This window comes from Hemitrygon akajei, chromosome 1, assembly GCF_048418815.1.
Source record: "Hemitrygon akajei chromosome 1, sHemAka1.3, whole genome shotgun sequence".
Classification (NCBI taxonomy): domain Eukaryota; kingdom Metazoa; phylum Chordata; class Chondrichthyes; order Myliobatiformes; family Dasyatidae; genus Hemitrygon; species Hemitrygon akajei.
Window position 1 is genome coordinate 63,142,646 of NC_133124.1, and position 18,647 is coordinate 63,161,292.

The 18,647-nt window shown below is 41.0% G+C and overlaps 1 protein-coding gene across 2 annotated transcripts in view; it reads left to right on the forward strand.

Moving 5' to 3' along the window:
* Positions 1-3,676: 3,676 nt before the first annotated feature.
* LOC140727105 (copine-3-like) overlaps positions 3,677-18,647 on the forward strand; it is a 57,497-nt gene continuing 42,526 nt past the window's right edge. The window contains exon 1 of one of the 2 annotated variants that reach the window (XM_073044384.1): positions 3,677-3,790. The gene's annotated coding sequence lies outside the window, so the exon portion shown is untranslated. Of the gene's footprint in view, positions 3,791-3,950; positions 4,194-18,647 lie in introns of those variants that run through there. The other variant, XM_073044376.1, reaches the window with a different exon arrangement.

An 18,647-nucleotide genomic window follows, 5' to 3' on the forward strand; every position in this document is an offset into this window, starting at 1 on the left:
GTCATTCAATAATCTGTCACTATACCTTTTTAAAGTTGTATTTGAAAGAACCATTTGTCTGACAAAGATGAGCACACCTGCAGACACTGGAAATCCAAACAACGCACAAAATGCTGGAGGAATTCAGCAGGCCAGGCAGTATCTATGGAAAAGAGTACTGTCAACATTTTGGGCTGAGACCCTTTATCAGGACTCATGAAGGGTCTTGGCCAGAAACGTCAACTGTTTACTCTGTTCTTCCAGCATTTTATTTGTCTGACAATGTTGAGTTGAAGACTGTTAAAACAATTAAGGTGAAATTAACTCAGTATTTCCCTTGGTACTGCTTATTCGGTCTTGAAATGTCTTATTTTTTCTTATTAAGCTGTAATATTGAAGGAATTGGTGATGGTTGCGTAAAATTATGTGACTATTTCATGGAAACTTAATAGTGAGAAGTAACATCCTTGTTCAAATTAACAACAAATTTTGAATTTTACAACATTATGACTAGAAAATGTTACTGAAATAAAGTTAACAACCAATACATTTTAGGTCTTTAAAGCAGATACAAAAATGATGAAATCACTTAGCCAATCAAGCAGCATCTACGAAGCAGAATTAACCTTTTGAATGCTGCCTGTTCTGTGATGGCTTCTAGCGTGACTCAGATTTCTGTAGTTCTGGAAGTAGCAATGCAAATCAGTAGGGTGAGAAAGAAAGCATACAGCGTGCCCTACCTTTATTGGTTAGGGCATTGACAGCATAAGTCAGGAAGTCAGGTTTCAGTTCTATAAGAAATTTCGGTTAAGACACGCTCGATGTATTGTGTGCAGTTCTGGCTGCTCTATTACAGGAAAAATGTGGTTTTGAAGAAGACACAGAAGCAGACACTACAACATTACCTAGATTATAGAATATTAGATACAAGCAGAGGCTGCAAAACTTAGTATTGTTTTCTCTTGGGTGCCAGAGGCAAAGTGGAGACCTGATCTAAGTGTGTAAAATTATGAGAGGCATAGGTATATAGAGTCTTTTTCCCAGGGTTGTGATACCAGAACTATGGGACATAGTTTAAAGGTGAAAGTGGAAAAGAAGAGGTTGTTTAGACTGAGTGCTAGATGCCTGGTATGTGCTGTGGGTGGGGGCAGGATGGTGGTGGTGGTGATGGAAGCAGATATGATGGTGAAGTTTAAGACATTTAGACAAGAACATGACCAAGCAGGTAATGGAGGGGTATGGGCCATCTGCAGGCAGATGGGATTGGTTTAATTTGGCATCATGGTCAGCACGCATGTTCCTGTACTATAGTCTACATTTCTTGTCCACACAAGTCACAGGCCACTAACAGAAGAAAAGGGACTGTTTATTCCCAGTCTTGCTTTCTTCTGTTAACCAATTATTTGTCTCTGCTCAACTGCTCTTAGCCCATCAGCCAACCTGTGAGGCCTAAACAAAAGCTTCCTGAAAATCTAAATATACCACATCCTCCAGTAGTTTATCCCTACTTGGTAGACCATCAAAGAATTCTAGTAATTCTTTTAGTAGTTCTTTTTACATCATTATACTGTACAGTACTGTGCAAAAGTCTTAGGCACATATATATGGCTAGAGTGCCGAAGACTTCTACACAGGACTATATGGAGCGGTGAGCGAGTTTATAATTCTGGGGGTGGGGGAGGAGTAGCAAAGGATATTGAAAATGGCAAGAGTGGAGTGCTGTGGGAGGGTGTGGGATGGGTGGCAGAGAAGGGTTGCTGGGGGCGGGGTTTGGCATGGGTGTAGACACACCCAGCTCTGATGCATCAGGCAAGGACATCCAAACAACTGGTTTATTGATCAATATAGAATGCCTATCTGGTGCTTCCCACTCTCAGTCCATAACAGAGACACAAATCAGCATTGGGTTCTCATCATTCATAGATGTTATGATTTGTTTTTATGGTAGAAGTACAGTGTAATTAGTGTAATACATAAAAGTACTATGGTACTGTGCAAAATTCCTGGGCACAGATATAGATAGCTTAGAGTACCCAACCTGGGGTTCCAATGTTTTTCTTACTACTTGTGATAATCAAGGAGTTGCTTGTTTCCAGTTTTCTGTTTCCCTCAATTCTTAAATAGTGGAACCAACACCTAAACTGCAGGAACCATACAAGAATCTATTTTTGAAAGATGATAACCATCAACCTTATAGCTATCTATTTCAGAATTTTGGGATGTAGATCATTGGGCGTTTGGGATTTATCAGCTATTTAAGTCCCACCAACCATGTCTGCATTTCTTAAAATCTAATAATCTCCATGATTCCTAGACTGTTGCTTAAATGATGTTCCATAATGTACTGGTTAGGCACAGGAGTACGTTCAGCCAGAGACTCATTCCACCGAGATGCAACACTGAGCGTCATAGGAAGTCATTCCTGCCTGTGGCCATCAAACTTTACAACTCCTCCCTCGGAATGTCAGACACCCTGAGCCAATAGGCTGATCCTGGACTTATTTCCACTTGGCATGATTAACTTATTATTTAATTATTTATGGTTTTATATTGCTATATTTCTACACTATTCTTGGTTGGTGCGACTGTAACGAAACCCAATTTCCCTCGGGATCAACAAAGTATGTCTGTCTGTTAGCAAATGTTGTGCTGCTTTAATTTCTCTGACATTCTCTTTATTCCTAATAATAAATTCTCAAACCTATTTGTGACAGTCCCACTTTTGCTCTGAATGTCTTTTTTCTTTTTACAAATCTATAATTTGGAATAAATGCGACATCCGAGATCCCTGATACGGTGATGTCGAGAAAACAACCTCTCCCTCAATGTCACAAAAACAAAGGAGCTGGCTGTGGATTACAGGAGGAATGGAGACGGGCTAACCCCTATTGACATCAATGGATCCGGGGTTGAGAGGGCGAACAGCTTTAAATTCCTCGGCATAAACATCACCGAGGATTTCACGTGGTCTGTACAAAACCGCCTCTCACTTCAGACAGTAGAAGAAGTTTGGGATGGGTCCCCAAATCCTAAGAACTTTCTACAGGGGCACAATTCAGAGTATCTTGACTGGTTGTATCACTGCCTGGTATGGGAACTGTACTTCCCTCAATCGCAGGATTCTGTATTTGTAGATGTGAACTTCCCACTATTCAGGACATTTACAGAGACAGGTGTGGAAAAGGGGTCCAAATTGTTCCAGCTGCTACTACCCGGGAAACGGTACCGCGGCATAAAAGCCGGGACCAACAGGTTCAGGGACAGCTTCTTCCACCAGGCCATCAGACTGATTAACTCATGCTGACGCAACTGTATTTCTGTGTTATATTGACTACCGTGTTGTACAGACTGTTTATTACAAATTACGTTACTACACGTAACGTAAAGATTTTTACTCATGTATGTGGAGGATGTAAGTAATAAATTTAATTCGATTCAGCCTGATTTGCACTTTCATTCTCCCCAATTACTTACTCCCTCCCACAAGCTGCAGCTGCTCAAAAGCAATTCCCAAACTCGTGACTTTTATCAGCAAAAAGAATGAGAGTGACAGGCGGAAGGATCAGCACTGACGGGTTCCTCGCCAAATCACAGACCATCCTGATTTGGAAATACAGCACTGTTTCCTGTGGTCACTTTATCTACATACCCCTCTCACCCCCAGATTCTGTGAAAGTATTTTCATGAGATGCGTAAGAATGTGGTTTATTATCAGCAGCTGGGGGTGGGCAACGTACGCTGGCTTCCCTTATTGGTGACAACCAGATTCTGAAAATGAGCAAAACAAGTTACCAAAGTATATAAGCAAGAAGTAAGTCAGAGAAAGCCAAATTGATTCAGGAAATTCTCCGAAACTTCAGTTTACTAACTAATATTCCGATTAGTAGGCTACATGGAGTTGCGACAAGTTATATAGAACTTTGAGTAATCCCGCAGAAGTGGAGAGACGGCCGAGCGCACGTAGACGCATGCGCAGTGCGTGCAGTAGGCAGGCTCTTGTCCGTCACTGAAACTCGCGGTGAGCAGAACGGAGTCGATCGCCGTATTTATTTTTGTCTGGCTATCGATTAGGATAAACAATAAACCTTTGCAACGAAGAGATATTTTTGCAGCCTTAATTATTGTTTTCCTATTTGCTCTACCCTGTCAGTGGCTGTTAAAATAAGCTGTGCAGTCCGAAAGTTGTTGTTTTGGGAGTTTGTGGTAACTATTAGGTAAGTTGTAAAATCGTTTCTGAGAAACTACTTCGCTGATAATGTCTATCAGATAGACTAAAATGTGAACCAAATGTTAAGATGTATGCTTAATGACCGAATTGTAACTTTCTGGGCGTTGTCACGACATGAAGACTGTATTGATCGTAGGGCGAGAAGCCAGGGCCTCGGGTGCTGGATGGTCCGGTTTGTGAGGTGTTTGTTTTTGGGGAGTTGGGGTGGTGAATATGGAATAGGCAATCATTGTCTCAATGTTAAGATTTTGTGTGAGTTGTAAGTGAAGATTTTGGCGTGGGTTGTAAGTGGATGTGGCCAGGTTCGGACAGATCATATCCCCTGAGTATTCAAATCTAAAACACGTTCCCAGTCTGAGGGTTTTGACGTATGATGTGGACTCTGGTAGAAATCCAGGAAAGGAATCTAAACATCGCAATAACAACAATTACAAAACGATACATTTAAAGCCCTCACCCCACCACCACCACCTAATAAATCGCGAGATAGATATTCATTCATCGCTAATGAATGTCACAATGAATCCCGGCTTTGATGATGTGACTGATGTATCTTGAACTACTCCAGATTGCAGTTATTGTAAGAGTTGCTTGAGGGCGGAGGGAGGGACGTAGGAGGAACTGTTCCCTATGATATCCAAAAATCCACTTTTTAACTACTTTTTGTCTTTAATAATTCAACGGTTCTTATGCTTCTGTACTTGTCGCGTGACCATGTATAAAATGTAATTCATGAATTTTATTGGTATTTAAACATTTCTATCAGAATTTTCAGACAAAATCTTGCATAGTCAATTAAAAGCTGACTTAATTTATGATAAGTTGACTGGTGGCGTAGTGGCATCAGCACTGTACTTGGAAGTATGTGGTTAACGGGTTCGAGTCCAGGTCCTTTCAATTTTACTTTTTCCGTCCGTACTGGGTTAACTCGCTTTTTTTTTGTTAAAAATTACAACAAAGAAACGGATATTTTGGCCGATCCTTGCGCTACAAGGCGCAGAGAGGAATAATAAATTATAGTAACAAGAATTGGTGCTTACTTGGTAGTTTCAAATATTTTTGACATCTATGTCTCTATTTTAATGTACTATTTGCATTGTTATTGTAGCCTCTGAAGCCGTTTCTTGCGAAATTTACCGATTTTGTTTTCTTGATTTTATTTAACGTGTGTCATGCATTGATTTATTTAGTCCTTTCGATTCATATCCATCGGCTCAGATCATATTTCTTTAAATAATGAAAATGTATTGATGTGAATAAGAGGAAATCTGGAGATGCTGGATTTCCAAGCAACACACACAAAATGCCGGAGGAACTCGGTAGGCCAGGCAGCATCTATGGAAAAGAGTTCAGTCGACGTTTCGAGCCGAGCCCCTTCGTCAAGACTCTTTTTCCATTGATGCTGCCTGGACTGCTGAGTTCCTCCACCTTATTGGTGTGAATAAGGTTGGGTATTGGGAGTGGGTGATGTGCTGCAGTGAAATGAAAGGTGAGCGGCTTTTCGATTGAGCTAGGCTGAGCAGGCCATGTCATGTTAGAGTATGTAGGGTGTTTAATTATCTGTTAAGATATTTTTCGAAGTTTTCTTTCGTACATCTGTATTTGCATTTATTTTGTTTCTTGCATCCAAGGGAGTAACAATTGCTTGTATATCGAGTCTCCGTCGCGATATACAAGCAATAAAGAGGGAGAAATGTATTGTCCAAACACTAAGATTGCATACATAATTGTTTTGGAGGTGTGTATGTACAGTTAGATCCACAATCAGATCAATGTACAGTCAGATATGCAATCAGTTCAATATGCATTGATAAATCTGATGGCCTGGTGGAAGAAACCTGTTGGTCCTGGTCTTAATGCTGCGGTACTGTTTTCCAATCGGTAGCAGCTGAAACAGTTTGTCGTTGCGTGGCTCGAGTCCCTGATTATCGTTTCGGCCCTTTTTACGCACCTGCTGCTACAAATGTGCAGAACACAGGACGAGTTCACATCCACAGATGCGCTGGGCTGTCCGCACCACTCTCTCTGTCGTGTCCCGTGATTGAGGACAGTACAGTTTCCGTACCAGGTGATGACACAGCCGCTAGTCAGGATGCTCTCGATGGTGCCCCTGTAGAAGGTCCCGAGGATTTGGGCACATGCCGAATTTCTGCAGCCGTCTGAGGTGAAAGAGGCGCTTTTGCGCTTTTTTCCCCCACCACACAGCTGGTATGTACAGTCCAGGTGAGATCGTCGGTGTTGTGTATACCGAGGAGCTTGAAATTACTCACTCCCTCAACTACAGTTCCTTTGATGTCAGAGGCTAGCCTGTTTCCGTTCCTCCTGTAATCCACGATCAACTCCTTTGTTTTTTGACATTGAGGGAGAGGTTTTTTTGGCACCGCCGTATCATGGCGATTACTTCTCCTTGGTAGGCTGTCTCATCACTTTTGGAAATAAGGCCTATCAATGTCGTATTATCTGCAAATTTGATCAACAAATCGGAGCTGTGCGTGGCAACAGTATGTGGAGTTACTGACAGTTACATAGCGGAACACAAGGGACTGAAGACGCTGGAATCTGGCGCAACTCGGGTCGAATAGCCTCTATGCGAGTGAAGGAATTAGTCATGTTTCAGGTTAGGGCCCTTCCTCAGGCAGGCCTGGGGGAGGAGAGGAATGAAGCAGAGGGGTGAGACTGGCCAGAAGATCGTCGATGAGCAAGGAGGAATGAAGGTTGATGGGAGTGGGAGAGCCGGAGTTGGGAGTGTTGCCTGGGCATTTGGACTACCCGCTGTCGAGCCTGCCTGCCTGCTGTGGTGCAATTTCTGTACCATGCAGCTCTGCAGAATGATGTGAGTATAGATGTGCAAGGTCCAGCGCTCTCCTGCCTCCTCAGAAAGGTGAGACATTGGTGAGGTTTCTTGACTGTGGAGGATGTGTTCTGGGATCATGAGAGATTGTGTGTGCTGTACACTCTGTGATTTGAAAATGCTGGTAGTTTCCACTGCCGTCCTGCCAGTGTATAGAGGGGTGTGAGTGGTGCGCATCTCATGTGAACTGAGGATGAGTGAACAGCTTTTGTTTGTATGTCATCCAGATCGATCAAGCCATACTTGTGTACATCAGTGTACTAATTAGAAAACACATGGAGATACATTTACAGAGAAAGTGCTGTGCAGATAAACAAAGTTCAGTGGCCACAGTGGGGTAGATTTGGAGATTGAATTCATCTTTTAGCAGATGAGAGGTTTGTTCAAGGATCTGATAGAAGCTGCCCCTGAGCATGATGGTGCATGTTCTGAAGCTTCTGTGTCTTAAATCATATGATTTATTCCCATTTTGAAATGATTGGGGCAGTTATTTTCCCTGTGGTTGCTCTTGTTTCTATCCTTGATACCTTGCTGTTTCTTTTAACCTATTCCAGATTCTTTCTGTTACATAATTTCTCCAATGCCATACTTAAGTTTGCTGATGACACGACTGTTGTTGGCCAAATCGAAGGTGGTGATGAATCAGCAACTGGGAGGGAGATTGATCAGCTGGTTGAGCAGGCCACAACAACAACTTCTCCTTCAGTGGCAGTAAAACTAGAGAGCTGATTATTGACTACAGAAGGAAGAAACTGGAGGTCCGAGAGACAGTCCTCATTAGGGGATTGGAGGTGGAGAGGGTCATTAATTTTAAATTCCTTGATATTATATTGGAGGATTTGTTCTGGGACCAGCACCCAAGTACTATTACAAAGAAGACCTGACAGTGCCTCTAATTAGAAGTTTGTACAGAATCGTCATGTCATCTAAAACTTTGTCAAAATTCTACAGGTGCACAGTAAAGAGTATCTGGACTGGTTGCATCATGGTCTAGTATGGAAGCACCAGTGTCCAACAATGGAAAATTCTATAAAGATAGTGGATAGAGCCCAGTCCATCTCAGGCAAATCCCTCCCCACCATTGAGCACGTCTATAAGGAGAACTGCCACAAGAAATCAGTGTTTATCATCAACACCCCCCCCCCCCCACCACCATCCAATCCATGTTCTCTTCTCTCAGCTACCATTGGGAAGGAGGTACAACACGAAGCTATCCACAGTTGATGAGTCCCATAATCTGCTTGGAATGAAATAATGAGAAATTGATGAGTCCAATAAAATCATAGACTATGCATTTGAATGGTGATTCAAGAAGAATAAGACAGAATATAACTATTCCGTACATGTGTGAATCTGCAGCATTGAGGGTTTTTTTTAGCATGAGCACACAGTGGTAATAGATTGAAGCATGTACTTGTTGACCATTGCATGGGAAATATTCGAACTGTGAAGATGCTCATGGGCTCTAGACTCTAGTATCTCATCCTTTCCCCAGTTCCTAAGACTGAACAGGGATACCATTCTTTGCTCATGCTTCACAAAGTCAGGGACCTTACACTATTTAATAGTCTGCGTGCTCTGACTCATGTCAGTGAAGCATCGATTGTAGGAAACTGGTGATTCTGAGCTCTGTGAGAACTTGGTGTAACAGCCAAGAACAACTATCTGACCAAAAACAGAAGATGGACGATCTACTGATCTGCTGTCACTTGCAGCCATTGTTTTGAATGGGTTAGCTCTGTCCTTTAAATCATTTAATGAATAGATGTGACAGAGAAGAGCTGAGACGAATTGTTGTTTTATACACTTCACTCTTTCAGCACTTCATGAACCTATTTTTGCTCATTGATTTTCATTTGTTTATCTTGGTTAATCCACAGTATGTAAGGTTTACTCCAATCTGGAGTATGACCTTCAGATGCTGGGTATTCAGTGAATTTGCACTTATGAGAGAGAGTCCAAAATTTAATTATTCTTAACATTTGTAACCACTAAACTTGTGTGATTTCTGAACATGTACGTGGACATAAGGGCTAATCACCTACCAAAAGGTTTCCTTTCCTGTAATTATAATTATTTAATCCACTTTTCAGGCTGCTATTTATCAATTATAGCTCAGAGCCCGACACTGTCATCCCCTCACTACTAATCAACAACCTTCAAAACCTAACGCATTAGCCATTGTGAAGTTCTAGAAGACTTCAGGGTGACTAATGTCTTGCCATTGTTCAAGAAGGGTAGCAAAGACACGCCAAGGATATACAGACCCATGAGCCTGATTTCAGTTGTTGGAGGGACAAGATCTGCTATAACGTGGATAGTCAAAGCCTGATCAGGAATAGTCAGTATGGTTTCTGTGTGGGAGGTCATATCTGCTGCATCTTTAGGAGTTAGAACATAGAAGAATACAGCACAGGAACAGGCCATTCAGCCCACATGATCTATAAAACAGCTAAAAATCAAATCAAAACCACCCAAATACTAATCACTTCTACCTGCACCATGTCCATATCCCACCATCTTCCTTACATCCAAGTGCCTATCCAAATGTCTCTTAAAAGCCTCTAGTGTATTTGCCTCTACCACCATACCAGGCAGCAAATTCCAGGCATCCACGACTCTCTTCACATCCTTTACATTCCCCTTGAACCTACCCTCTCTCACCTTCAATGCAGGCGCTCTACATGACATTATAAGACATTTCAACCCTGGGAAACAAATACTCTATGTATGCCTCTCATAATCTTGTAAACCTCTCTCAGATCTCCACTCAGCCTTCAACGTTCCAGAGAAAACAACCCAAGTTTATCCAGCCGTCGTGATAACACATGTCCTCTTAACTATACAGCATCCTGATGAACCTCTTCTGCACCCTCTCCAAAGCCTCAACATCCGTCCTATTGTGGGGTGACCAGACCAACACTAGATGTGACCTAACTGAAGTTTTATAAAGTTGCAACATAACTTCCTAACTTTGGAACTCAGTGCCTTGACTAATAAAAGCAAACATTCCATAAGCCATCTGAACTACCTTATTGATGATTGTAGCCACTTTCAAGGAGCTATGAACTTGGATCCCAAGATGTCTCTGCTCAGCAACATTGTTAAGGATCTTGCCCTTAACAGTGTACTATTGCCTTGCATTTGCCCTACCAAAGTGCAACACCTCACATTTATCTGAGTAAAACTCCATCTGCCATTTCTCTTCCCATATCTGCAACTGATCTCTATTGTGCTATGTTCTTTGCCAGTCTTCTAAACTACCCACAATTCCACCAATCTTGTTATCATCCGCAAATTGACTAGCGTACCTATCTACATTTTCATCCAGGTCATTTATATACATTACAAACAGCAGAAGTCTCACCACAGATCCCTGTGGAACTCCACTAATTACAATCCTCCAGCTCAAATAAGTCCCTTCAACCGCTACCCTCTGTCTTCTATACACAAACCAGTTACAAATCCAAGTAGCATTTTGCTGTGAATCCCATGCTTCTTGATCTTCTGGATTAGCCTCCCATGAGGGACTTTGTCAAATCCATGTAGACAATTTCCCTGCATCTGATGTGAAACTCACTGGTTTAATAATTCCCAGGATTTTCCCTTGTCCCCTTCTTAAATAGAGGTAAAACATTAGCCACTCACCAGTCTTCCGGAACCTTGCCTGTGGTTAGAGAGAACACAAAGATATTAGTCAAAGGCCCCAGCAATCTCATCTCTTGCCTTCTTCAATAATCCCGGGTAAATCCCAGGAATAATTGTGCATAGTTCCCTGAAGGTGGAATCTCATGTGGATAGGGTGGTGAAGAAAGTTTTTGGTATGTTGGCCTTTATAAATCAGAGCATTGAGTATAGGGGTCGAGATGTAATGTTAAAATTGTACAAGGCATTGGTAAGACCGAATTTGGAGTATTGTGTACAGTTCTGGTCACTGAATTATAGGAAAGATGTCAACAAAATAGAGAGAGTACAGAGGAGATTTACTAGAATCTTACCTGGGTCTCAGCACCTAAGTTACAGGGAAAGATTGAACAAGTTTGGTCTTTATTTAGAAGGTTGAGGGGGGACTTGATAGAGTTATTTAAAATTATTAGGGGGATAGATAGTGTTGACGTGGATAGGCTTTTTCCATTGAGAGTAGGGGAGATTCAAACAAGAGGACATGAGTTGAGACTTAGGGGGCAAAAGTTTAAGGGTAACATGAGGGGGAATTTCTTTACTCAGAGAGTGGTAGCTGTGTGGAATGAGCTTCCAGTAGAAGTGGTAGAGGCAGGTTCGGTATTGTTATTTAAAGCAAAATTGGGTAGGTATATGGACAGGAAAGGAATGAAGGGTTATTGGCTGAGTGCGGGTCAGTGGGATTAGGTGAGAGTAAGCATTCGGCATGGACTAGAAGGGCCGAGATGGCCTGTTTCCGTGCTGTAATTGTTAAATGGTTATAAATCCCAACAAGCCCTTGGGACATACCCATCTTAATACTCATTAACTCTTCCTCCTCCTTGACCTCTAAATGCCCTAATGTATTTGTGCATTCTGCACTGATCTCCTGGTCCTCCATGTCTTTTTCCTTGGTAAATACTGATGGAAAGTACTCATTAAGTACCTCACTCACATTCTCTACATCTAAGCAAATGTCCCCACCCTCCCCAGTATCCTTGGGTAGTCCTACCCACTCCTCCATTATCCTTTTACGCTTGAAGTATGTATAGAATGCCTTAGGATTCACCTTAATCCTACTTGCCACGGACTTCTAATGGCTCCTGCTGGCTTTCCTAATTCCCTTCTTTAGTTATATTCTGATTCTTTACACTCCTCGTGCTTCATTTGGCCCTGACTTCTGAAGCTTTAAATACTTTCCCTTTTTCTTCTTGACTAAATTCATCACCTCTCTGGCCACCCAAGGTTCTCTTAACTTTCCATCCCCATCTGTCCTTCTAACAGGAACATAACTTTCCTGTACTCTGTGCAACTGATCTTTAAACCACCTCCACATGCCTGATGTGGACATGTCAGAAAGCATTCCCAATGAACTCTTCTTAGTTCTTGACTATTGCCCTCATAATTTGCTGTACTCCAATTTAAAACTCTCCCACAAGGACCATACCTATCCTTATCTATAGCTATACTAAAAATTTAATGAGTTGAGGTCACTATTCCCTAACTGCTCACCCTCTGAAAAGTCGGTCACCTGGCCATGCTCATTACCTTTCACCTGGTCCCGTACAGCCTCTCTTCTTCTTGAACTGTCCACCTATTGATTTATGAAACCTTCCTGGATACACTTAAAAATTCGGCTCCATCTAAACTCCTTCCACTAAGAAGGTCCTAGTTTAAATCATGGAAGTTGAAGTCCCCCATGACAACAACCCTATTATTTTTGCACATTTCCTTAATTTGATTACATATCTGTTCCTCAATGTCCCAGAGGCTGTTGGGGTTCTATAGTACAATCCCATCAGTGTGATTGCACTTCTCCTGTTCCTGAGTTCCACCCAAATGGACTCAGTGTCTGACCCCTCCACTATGTCTCTTCTGAGTGCAACTGTGATATTGTCCCTGATTAGTAGTGCAACTCCACCCCCTCTTTTACCTTCTTATTTATCTTTTCTAAAACGGTATCCAAAGCAGCCACAGTGGCTGTTCCCCTCCGTAATAAGTGTACTGCTTTGGATACCATTGTGGAATTCACCTACAAAGGGGACGCTGCAGTGATTGGGTCTCTAGCACCGAGTCTGGCTCTGAGGCTCAGAAGGGCAGTGGGGAGAACAGGAGTGCAGTAGCAATAGCAGGTTTCATAGAGGAGCAGACACGAGATCTTGGGGATGTGAAAAAGACTCCTGGATGGTATTTTGCCTCCAGGTGACAGGATCAGGGATGCCTCTGTTCGGGTCCACAACACTCTAAATGGGGTGGGTGAGCAGCCAGAAGTCGTATCCCACATCCCGGTACCAATGATATGAATAGGAAAAGGGAAAGGTTCTGAAAAGAGAATATAAGGAACTGGGCAGAAAGCTGAAAAGCAGGCCCTCCTGGGTAGTAATCTCTGGACAGCAGCTTATGCTCTGCACCAGTAAGGGTAGAATAGGATGATTTGGCAAGTGAATGCATGGCTGAGCAATTGGTGTAGGGGGCAGGCTTTCAGATTTCTGAATCATTGGGATCTCTTCTGGAGAAGGTATAACCTGTACAAAAAGGAGAGATTATACCTTAATCTGAGGGGGCCTAGAGCTGTTGGGGAGAGTTTAAACTAATTTGGCTGAGCATGGGACAGTTGGGTGTACAAGAAGGTGCAGTGTGTAGTGAGACTGTGAGGAAGGACAGGCAATATTGCAGTCAGTGGGATGAGTTGCAGTGTTACACGTGGGCAAAATTGAAAAGGATGATGAATACAGAGACTGAATATGTTAGATTTTTGAAAGCATGCAATTTACGGAATAAAGTAGATGATCTTGTAGCTCATTTAGGGATTGTCAGGTACAACGTTATGGGTGTTACTGAGTTGTGGCTGATAGTTGGGAGCTTTACATCCAATGATGCACATTGTATGGAATGGACAGGCAGTTAGGCGGAGAAGGTGGTTCTGTTGGTAAAAAATGAAATCAAATCCTTAGAAAGAGGTGACTTAGGATCAGAAGATGTAGAATCTTTGTGGGTAGAATTATGAAACTGTAAGGGTAAGAAGACTCTGGGAGTTGTGTACAGGCTAGGATGTGGGATACAAATTACAATGGATGTAGAAAAGGCATGTAAAAGGCAATGTTACCATAGTCATGGGATATTTCAATATGTAGGTAGATTGGGGAAATCAGGTTGGTGCTAGATAAAAGGGAGGAATTTGTAGAATGCCTACAAGACAGTTTTTTGAGAGTTGTTTGTGGTTCAGTTTACTAATAAAAAGAAAATTGTAGATTGCGTGTTGTGTAATGAATCAATATTGATTAGGGAGCTTAAGGTAAAGGAATATTAGGAGATGGTGATCATAATATGATAGAATTTATCAGAGTCAGATGTCAGATGTATCAATATTACAGTAGAGTAAAGGGAATTACAGAGGCATGAGAGAGGAGCTGCCCAAAGTTGATTGGAAGAGGACACTATTAGAGGTGACAACAGAACTGCAATGGGTGGAGCTTCTGGCGGCAATTTGAAAGGCACAGGATAGATGCATCCCAAAGATCAAGTAGTATTCTAAAGGGAGGATGAGGCAACCGTGGCTAACAAGAGAAGTCAAAAACAGCATAAAATGAAAAGAAAGGTCATATCATGTAGCAAAAATTAGTGAAAAGTTAGAGGATTGGAAAGTTTTTTTAAAGCAGCAGAAGTCAACTAAAAAGGCTATATGGAATGAAAGCATAAAGTATGAAGGTAAGCTCATCAATAAAATAGTAGAGGATACCAAAAGAATGAGAAGGAGAAATGAATTAACATTAATTTCAAAAAAAAATTCTACTATTAAATAGGGAAGTTATCATGACTTGCAAAACAATGAATGTATTGAAAGAGATGGCTTGGGAGAGTAGATCTAAAATTCCATAAGTTATAGGATGGAAGGTAGTAAATGTAATCCCACTATTCAATCATAGATAGAAAGAAAAAGTTGGAAAATGCAGACCAGTTAGTCTGATGTCAATGTCATACACAGGAACCAATTGTTGAATGAGTGCCACCAGAGGACATGGGAAATAATAGTAGGATTGGGTAAAGTTGTCATGCATTCATTAAAGGGAATTAATGTTTGACAAATGTTAGTTTTTTGAGGATAGAACCATCAAAGTCAGATGGAACCAATGGATAAAGCGCCACAGTACGAGAACTTGTGTTTATGATGCATCATATTATTTTAATGTAATCACTTATCCTTTATTCTGTAATGCAACCAGCTACTTTATCAACTAAAATGGTTGAACAGTTGTTAAGTTGTAGGTCAGCAAAAGTTGCCCTTTATTAGTATTGGTAGGTCCAGAGCTGTCATCCTTGGCTTCTGAGGTCCTAATGGTGTACCAGGTTAATATCCACCTCCACCCTTTCAAATAGCAATTTGAAACTTTTGTTATGGGCAAGTAGCATTATCCACTTTTAATTTAAACATTGACTGTACAATAAGCAAAAAGGCATAGTAAATTTGATTTGTTCTTTTGCTGCTTTTCTTTAGGAAACTAATTGTGAGGGAAATTTATTTGGTGTGGAAAGATGTATTCAGTCATTTGACCATAAGATATAAGAGCATAATTAGGCCATTTGGCTCAGCCAGTCTGTTCTGCCATTTCAACACGGCTGAAATCCATTTCCCTCTCAGCATCAGTCTCCTGGCTTCTCCCTGTATCCTCATGCCCTGACTATTCCAGAATCTATCAACGCCTGCCTTAAATGTGCCCAATAATGTGGTCTCCACAACTACCCGTGCCAGTGAATTCCTCAGATTAACCACTTGCTGGCTAAAGAAATTTCACCTCATCTCTGTTCTAAATGGATATCCCTCTATTTTGAGGCTTTGTCCTCTGGTCTTCGACTTCCCCACCATAGGAAAACATCCTCTCCAAATCTACTCTGTCGAGGCCTTTCAACATTCGATAGGTTTCACTGAGTTCTTCCCCCTTATTCTTCTGACAGCCCCAGAGCCATCAATGCATCTCATATGAAAAGCCTTTCAAATCCAGGAATTATTCTCATGAACCTCCTTTGAACCCTCTCTAATGTAGCCCATCCATTCTTAGATAATGGGTCCAAAGCTGTTCACGTTACTCCAAGGGAGGCTTTACCAGTGCCTTATAAAGCTTTAACATCACATCCTTGTTTTTGTATTCTAATCCTCTCGAAGTGAATGGTAATATTACATTTGCCTTCCTCATCATCCACTCAACCTGCAAGTTAACCTTTAGGGAATTGTGCATGAGGACTCCCAAGTCCCTTTGCACCAGATTTGTGAATTTTCTCTCCATTTAGAAAATGATGTATGATTTTATTCCTTCTCCCAAAGTGCTTGATCAAACAATTCCAATCACTGTATTCCATCTGCCATTTCTTTGCCCATTCTCCTAATCTAGTGAAGTCCTTCTATAGCCTCTCCTTCCTCAACACTACCCGCCCCTCCACCTATCTTCATATCATCCACAAACTTGGCCACAAAGCCATCAATTCCATCAACCAAATCATTGACATGTAAAAAGAAGTAGTCCCAACATAGATCCCTTTGGAACACCTCTAGTCACTGGTAGCCAATCAGAAATGGCTCCGTTTATTCCCAGACTTTGCCTCCTGCCAATCAGCTAATATTCTATCCATGCTAGTATCTTTACTGTAATACCATGGGCTCTTAATATGTTCAACAGTTTCATGTGTGGCACCTTGTCAAAGGACTTCTGAAAATCTGAGTACACAACATCCATGCTTGTTACTTCAAAGAATTCCAACAGATTTGTCAGGCAAGATTCTCCCTTGAGAAACCACCCTATTTAATCAAGTGCTTCCAAGTTTCTTGAAACTACATACTTAACAATTGACTCCAACATCTTCCCACCCACTGGGGTCAGACAACTGGCCTTTCTTCTTCCTCTCTCCCTCTTGAGTGGAGTGACATTTGCAATTCCTCAGTCCTTGAGCACCATTCCAGAATCTATTGATTCTTGGTACTAGTTTAAAGTAAAACATTAAGTTCATGTGATGTTGCAGCTGTGTGATTTGACATTAAACCCAGAGAACTGTAATGGTTTTCCCATTCTCTGTAAAACAAGCAGTGATGCCTCTGTTACTTGCTGAAGTGGTGTGGTTTTATAAGTTAACAAAGTGTGTAGTAATTTGAGATGGAGAGATTAGATTTTGATGTTATCATGTGATACATTTTGTTACACTGGAATGTGATGACTAAGATATAGTAATGTTATCTGATCACCTTTTGTGTAAATTAGCATCATCCTATTGTAACATTGATTGTATTGCAAACAAAACTGAAGTTCCACGTGTGTGAAAATAACATATTCTGGGTGTGACAACCATCAATGATAATACAGTTTTGGTGCTAATCTGCTTATTGGTTAAACTTGATACTGTGACGTAAAATTATACAATGAATTTATGTTAAAAGAAACTGAGTTGTGATAGATGAGAGAAAGTAATACTAGCGACCCAGAAATAATTTGTTATGCAACTGAAATACTGTTATCCATGGAATGAACAACACTGGCCCCTGCAGCCTTTAACGAGTTCCAGTGTCTGATTTGAAGTGTGTTTAAAATCTGATGTATTCAGTTTATATTTTTTTAAAGTGTACTGATATACACTAGGTGACTCAGGTGAGTTGAAACTAGTTGATTCCTGTACTGGTGAGGAGGATGAAGGTAATTAAGGGTCACAAACAAAATATCTATGAATATCTTGTTCTTTTAAAGACTAGGTATGCTCGAGGTCATTATTCAGCAGTACTTACAATCAGAATCAGGTTTATTATCACTGACTTGTGCTGTGATATTTGTTTTGCAGTGGCACTATAGTGCAATGCCTAAAAAAAATTGTAGTAATTTGCAATCAGAAATATATTTTAAAGAAGTACAAAATGAGAGCAAAATAGGTTGTGTTCATGGACCATTCAGAAATCCAATGGTGGAGTCTGTTCTTAAAACGTTGAATGTGTGTCTTCAGGCTCCTGTACCACCTCCTCGATGGTAGCAATATGAAGAGGGCATGTCATGGGTGGTTGAGTCCCTTAATGATGGATGCTGCCTTTCTGAGGCAATGTCTTCGATAGTGGGGAGGCTACTGCCCATGATGGAGCAGGCTGAGTTTAAAACCCTCTGAGATTTTTTGGATTCTGTGCATTGGCACTTCCATACCAGACAATGATGCAATGAGTGACAATGCTCTCATATGTCTTTAGAAATTTGCTAGAGTCTTTGGTGACATACTCCAATGAAATATAAAGAAGACACTTCAGTGTTTATAATTGCATCAACATGTTACTACTGAAATGAAAGATCTTTGGTTTCCAATTGAACATGGATTGATTGTTTTTAAATTCAGAATTCAACAGTTTTTTTGAAAGCAGGATTGATAGCCCAAGATTGCTATGAGAATTAAATATGTAAAGAGACAGGAATTAAACAGCTTGAAACTAGGTAGTGATCCTAAAGGAAATTGAATACAGGGGAATTTAAGCTTGTTTTCTGGATATGGAGGTGGACATTATATGGCATCTGATGTGAATGGCAATTGAGATTAAATCTTCCCTGGTGTTGTTGAATAACCCTAGAGCCTAGGGCATTTAACAACAGCACTACTGTGGGTCAGTTCTCCCAATTTTGCTGTTCATCCAGATATTAATAAAGAGGATTTTACACAGTAATCTGGTTTGCTGTGACTTTTTTTTGAGATTTTATTCCTAGGCCATTGCTCAGTGGTGAGGCCTGGATTTATCCTATTTTAAAAAAAAAACTTTTGAATAGTGATTTCGTATTACTTGGTTGCATCCTGGGCAACATAATTGCAAAGCTCTTGTGTATCTGCTAAAATTGAATTTCTTGATTTCTTTCTACTTGAAGGTTCACTGGATTATTATGGTCCGACCAACACACTAAAATTAGATTTGATTCATGC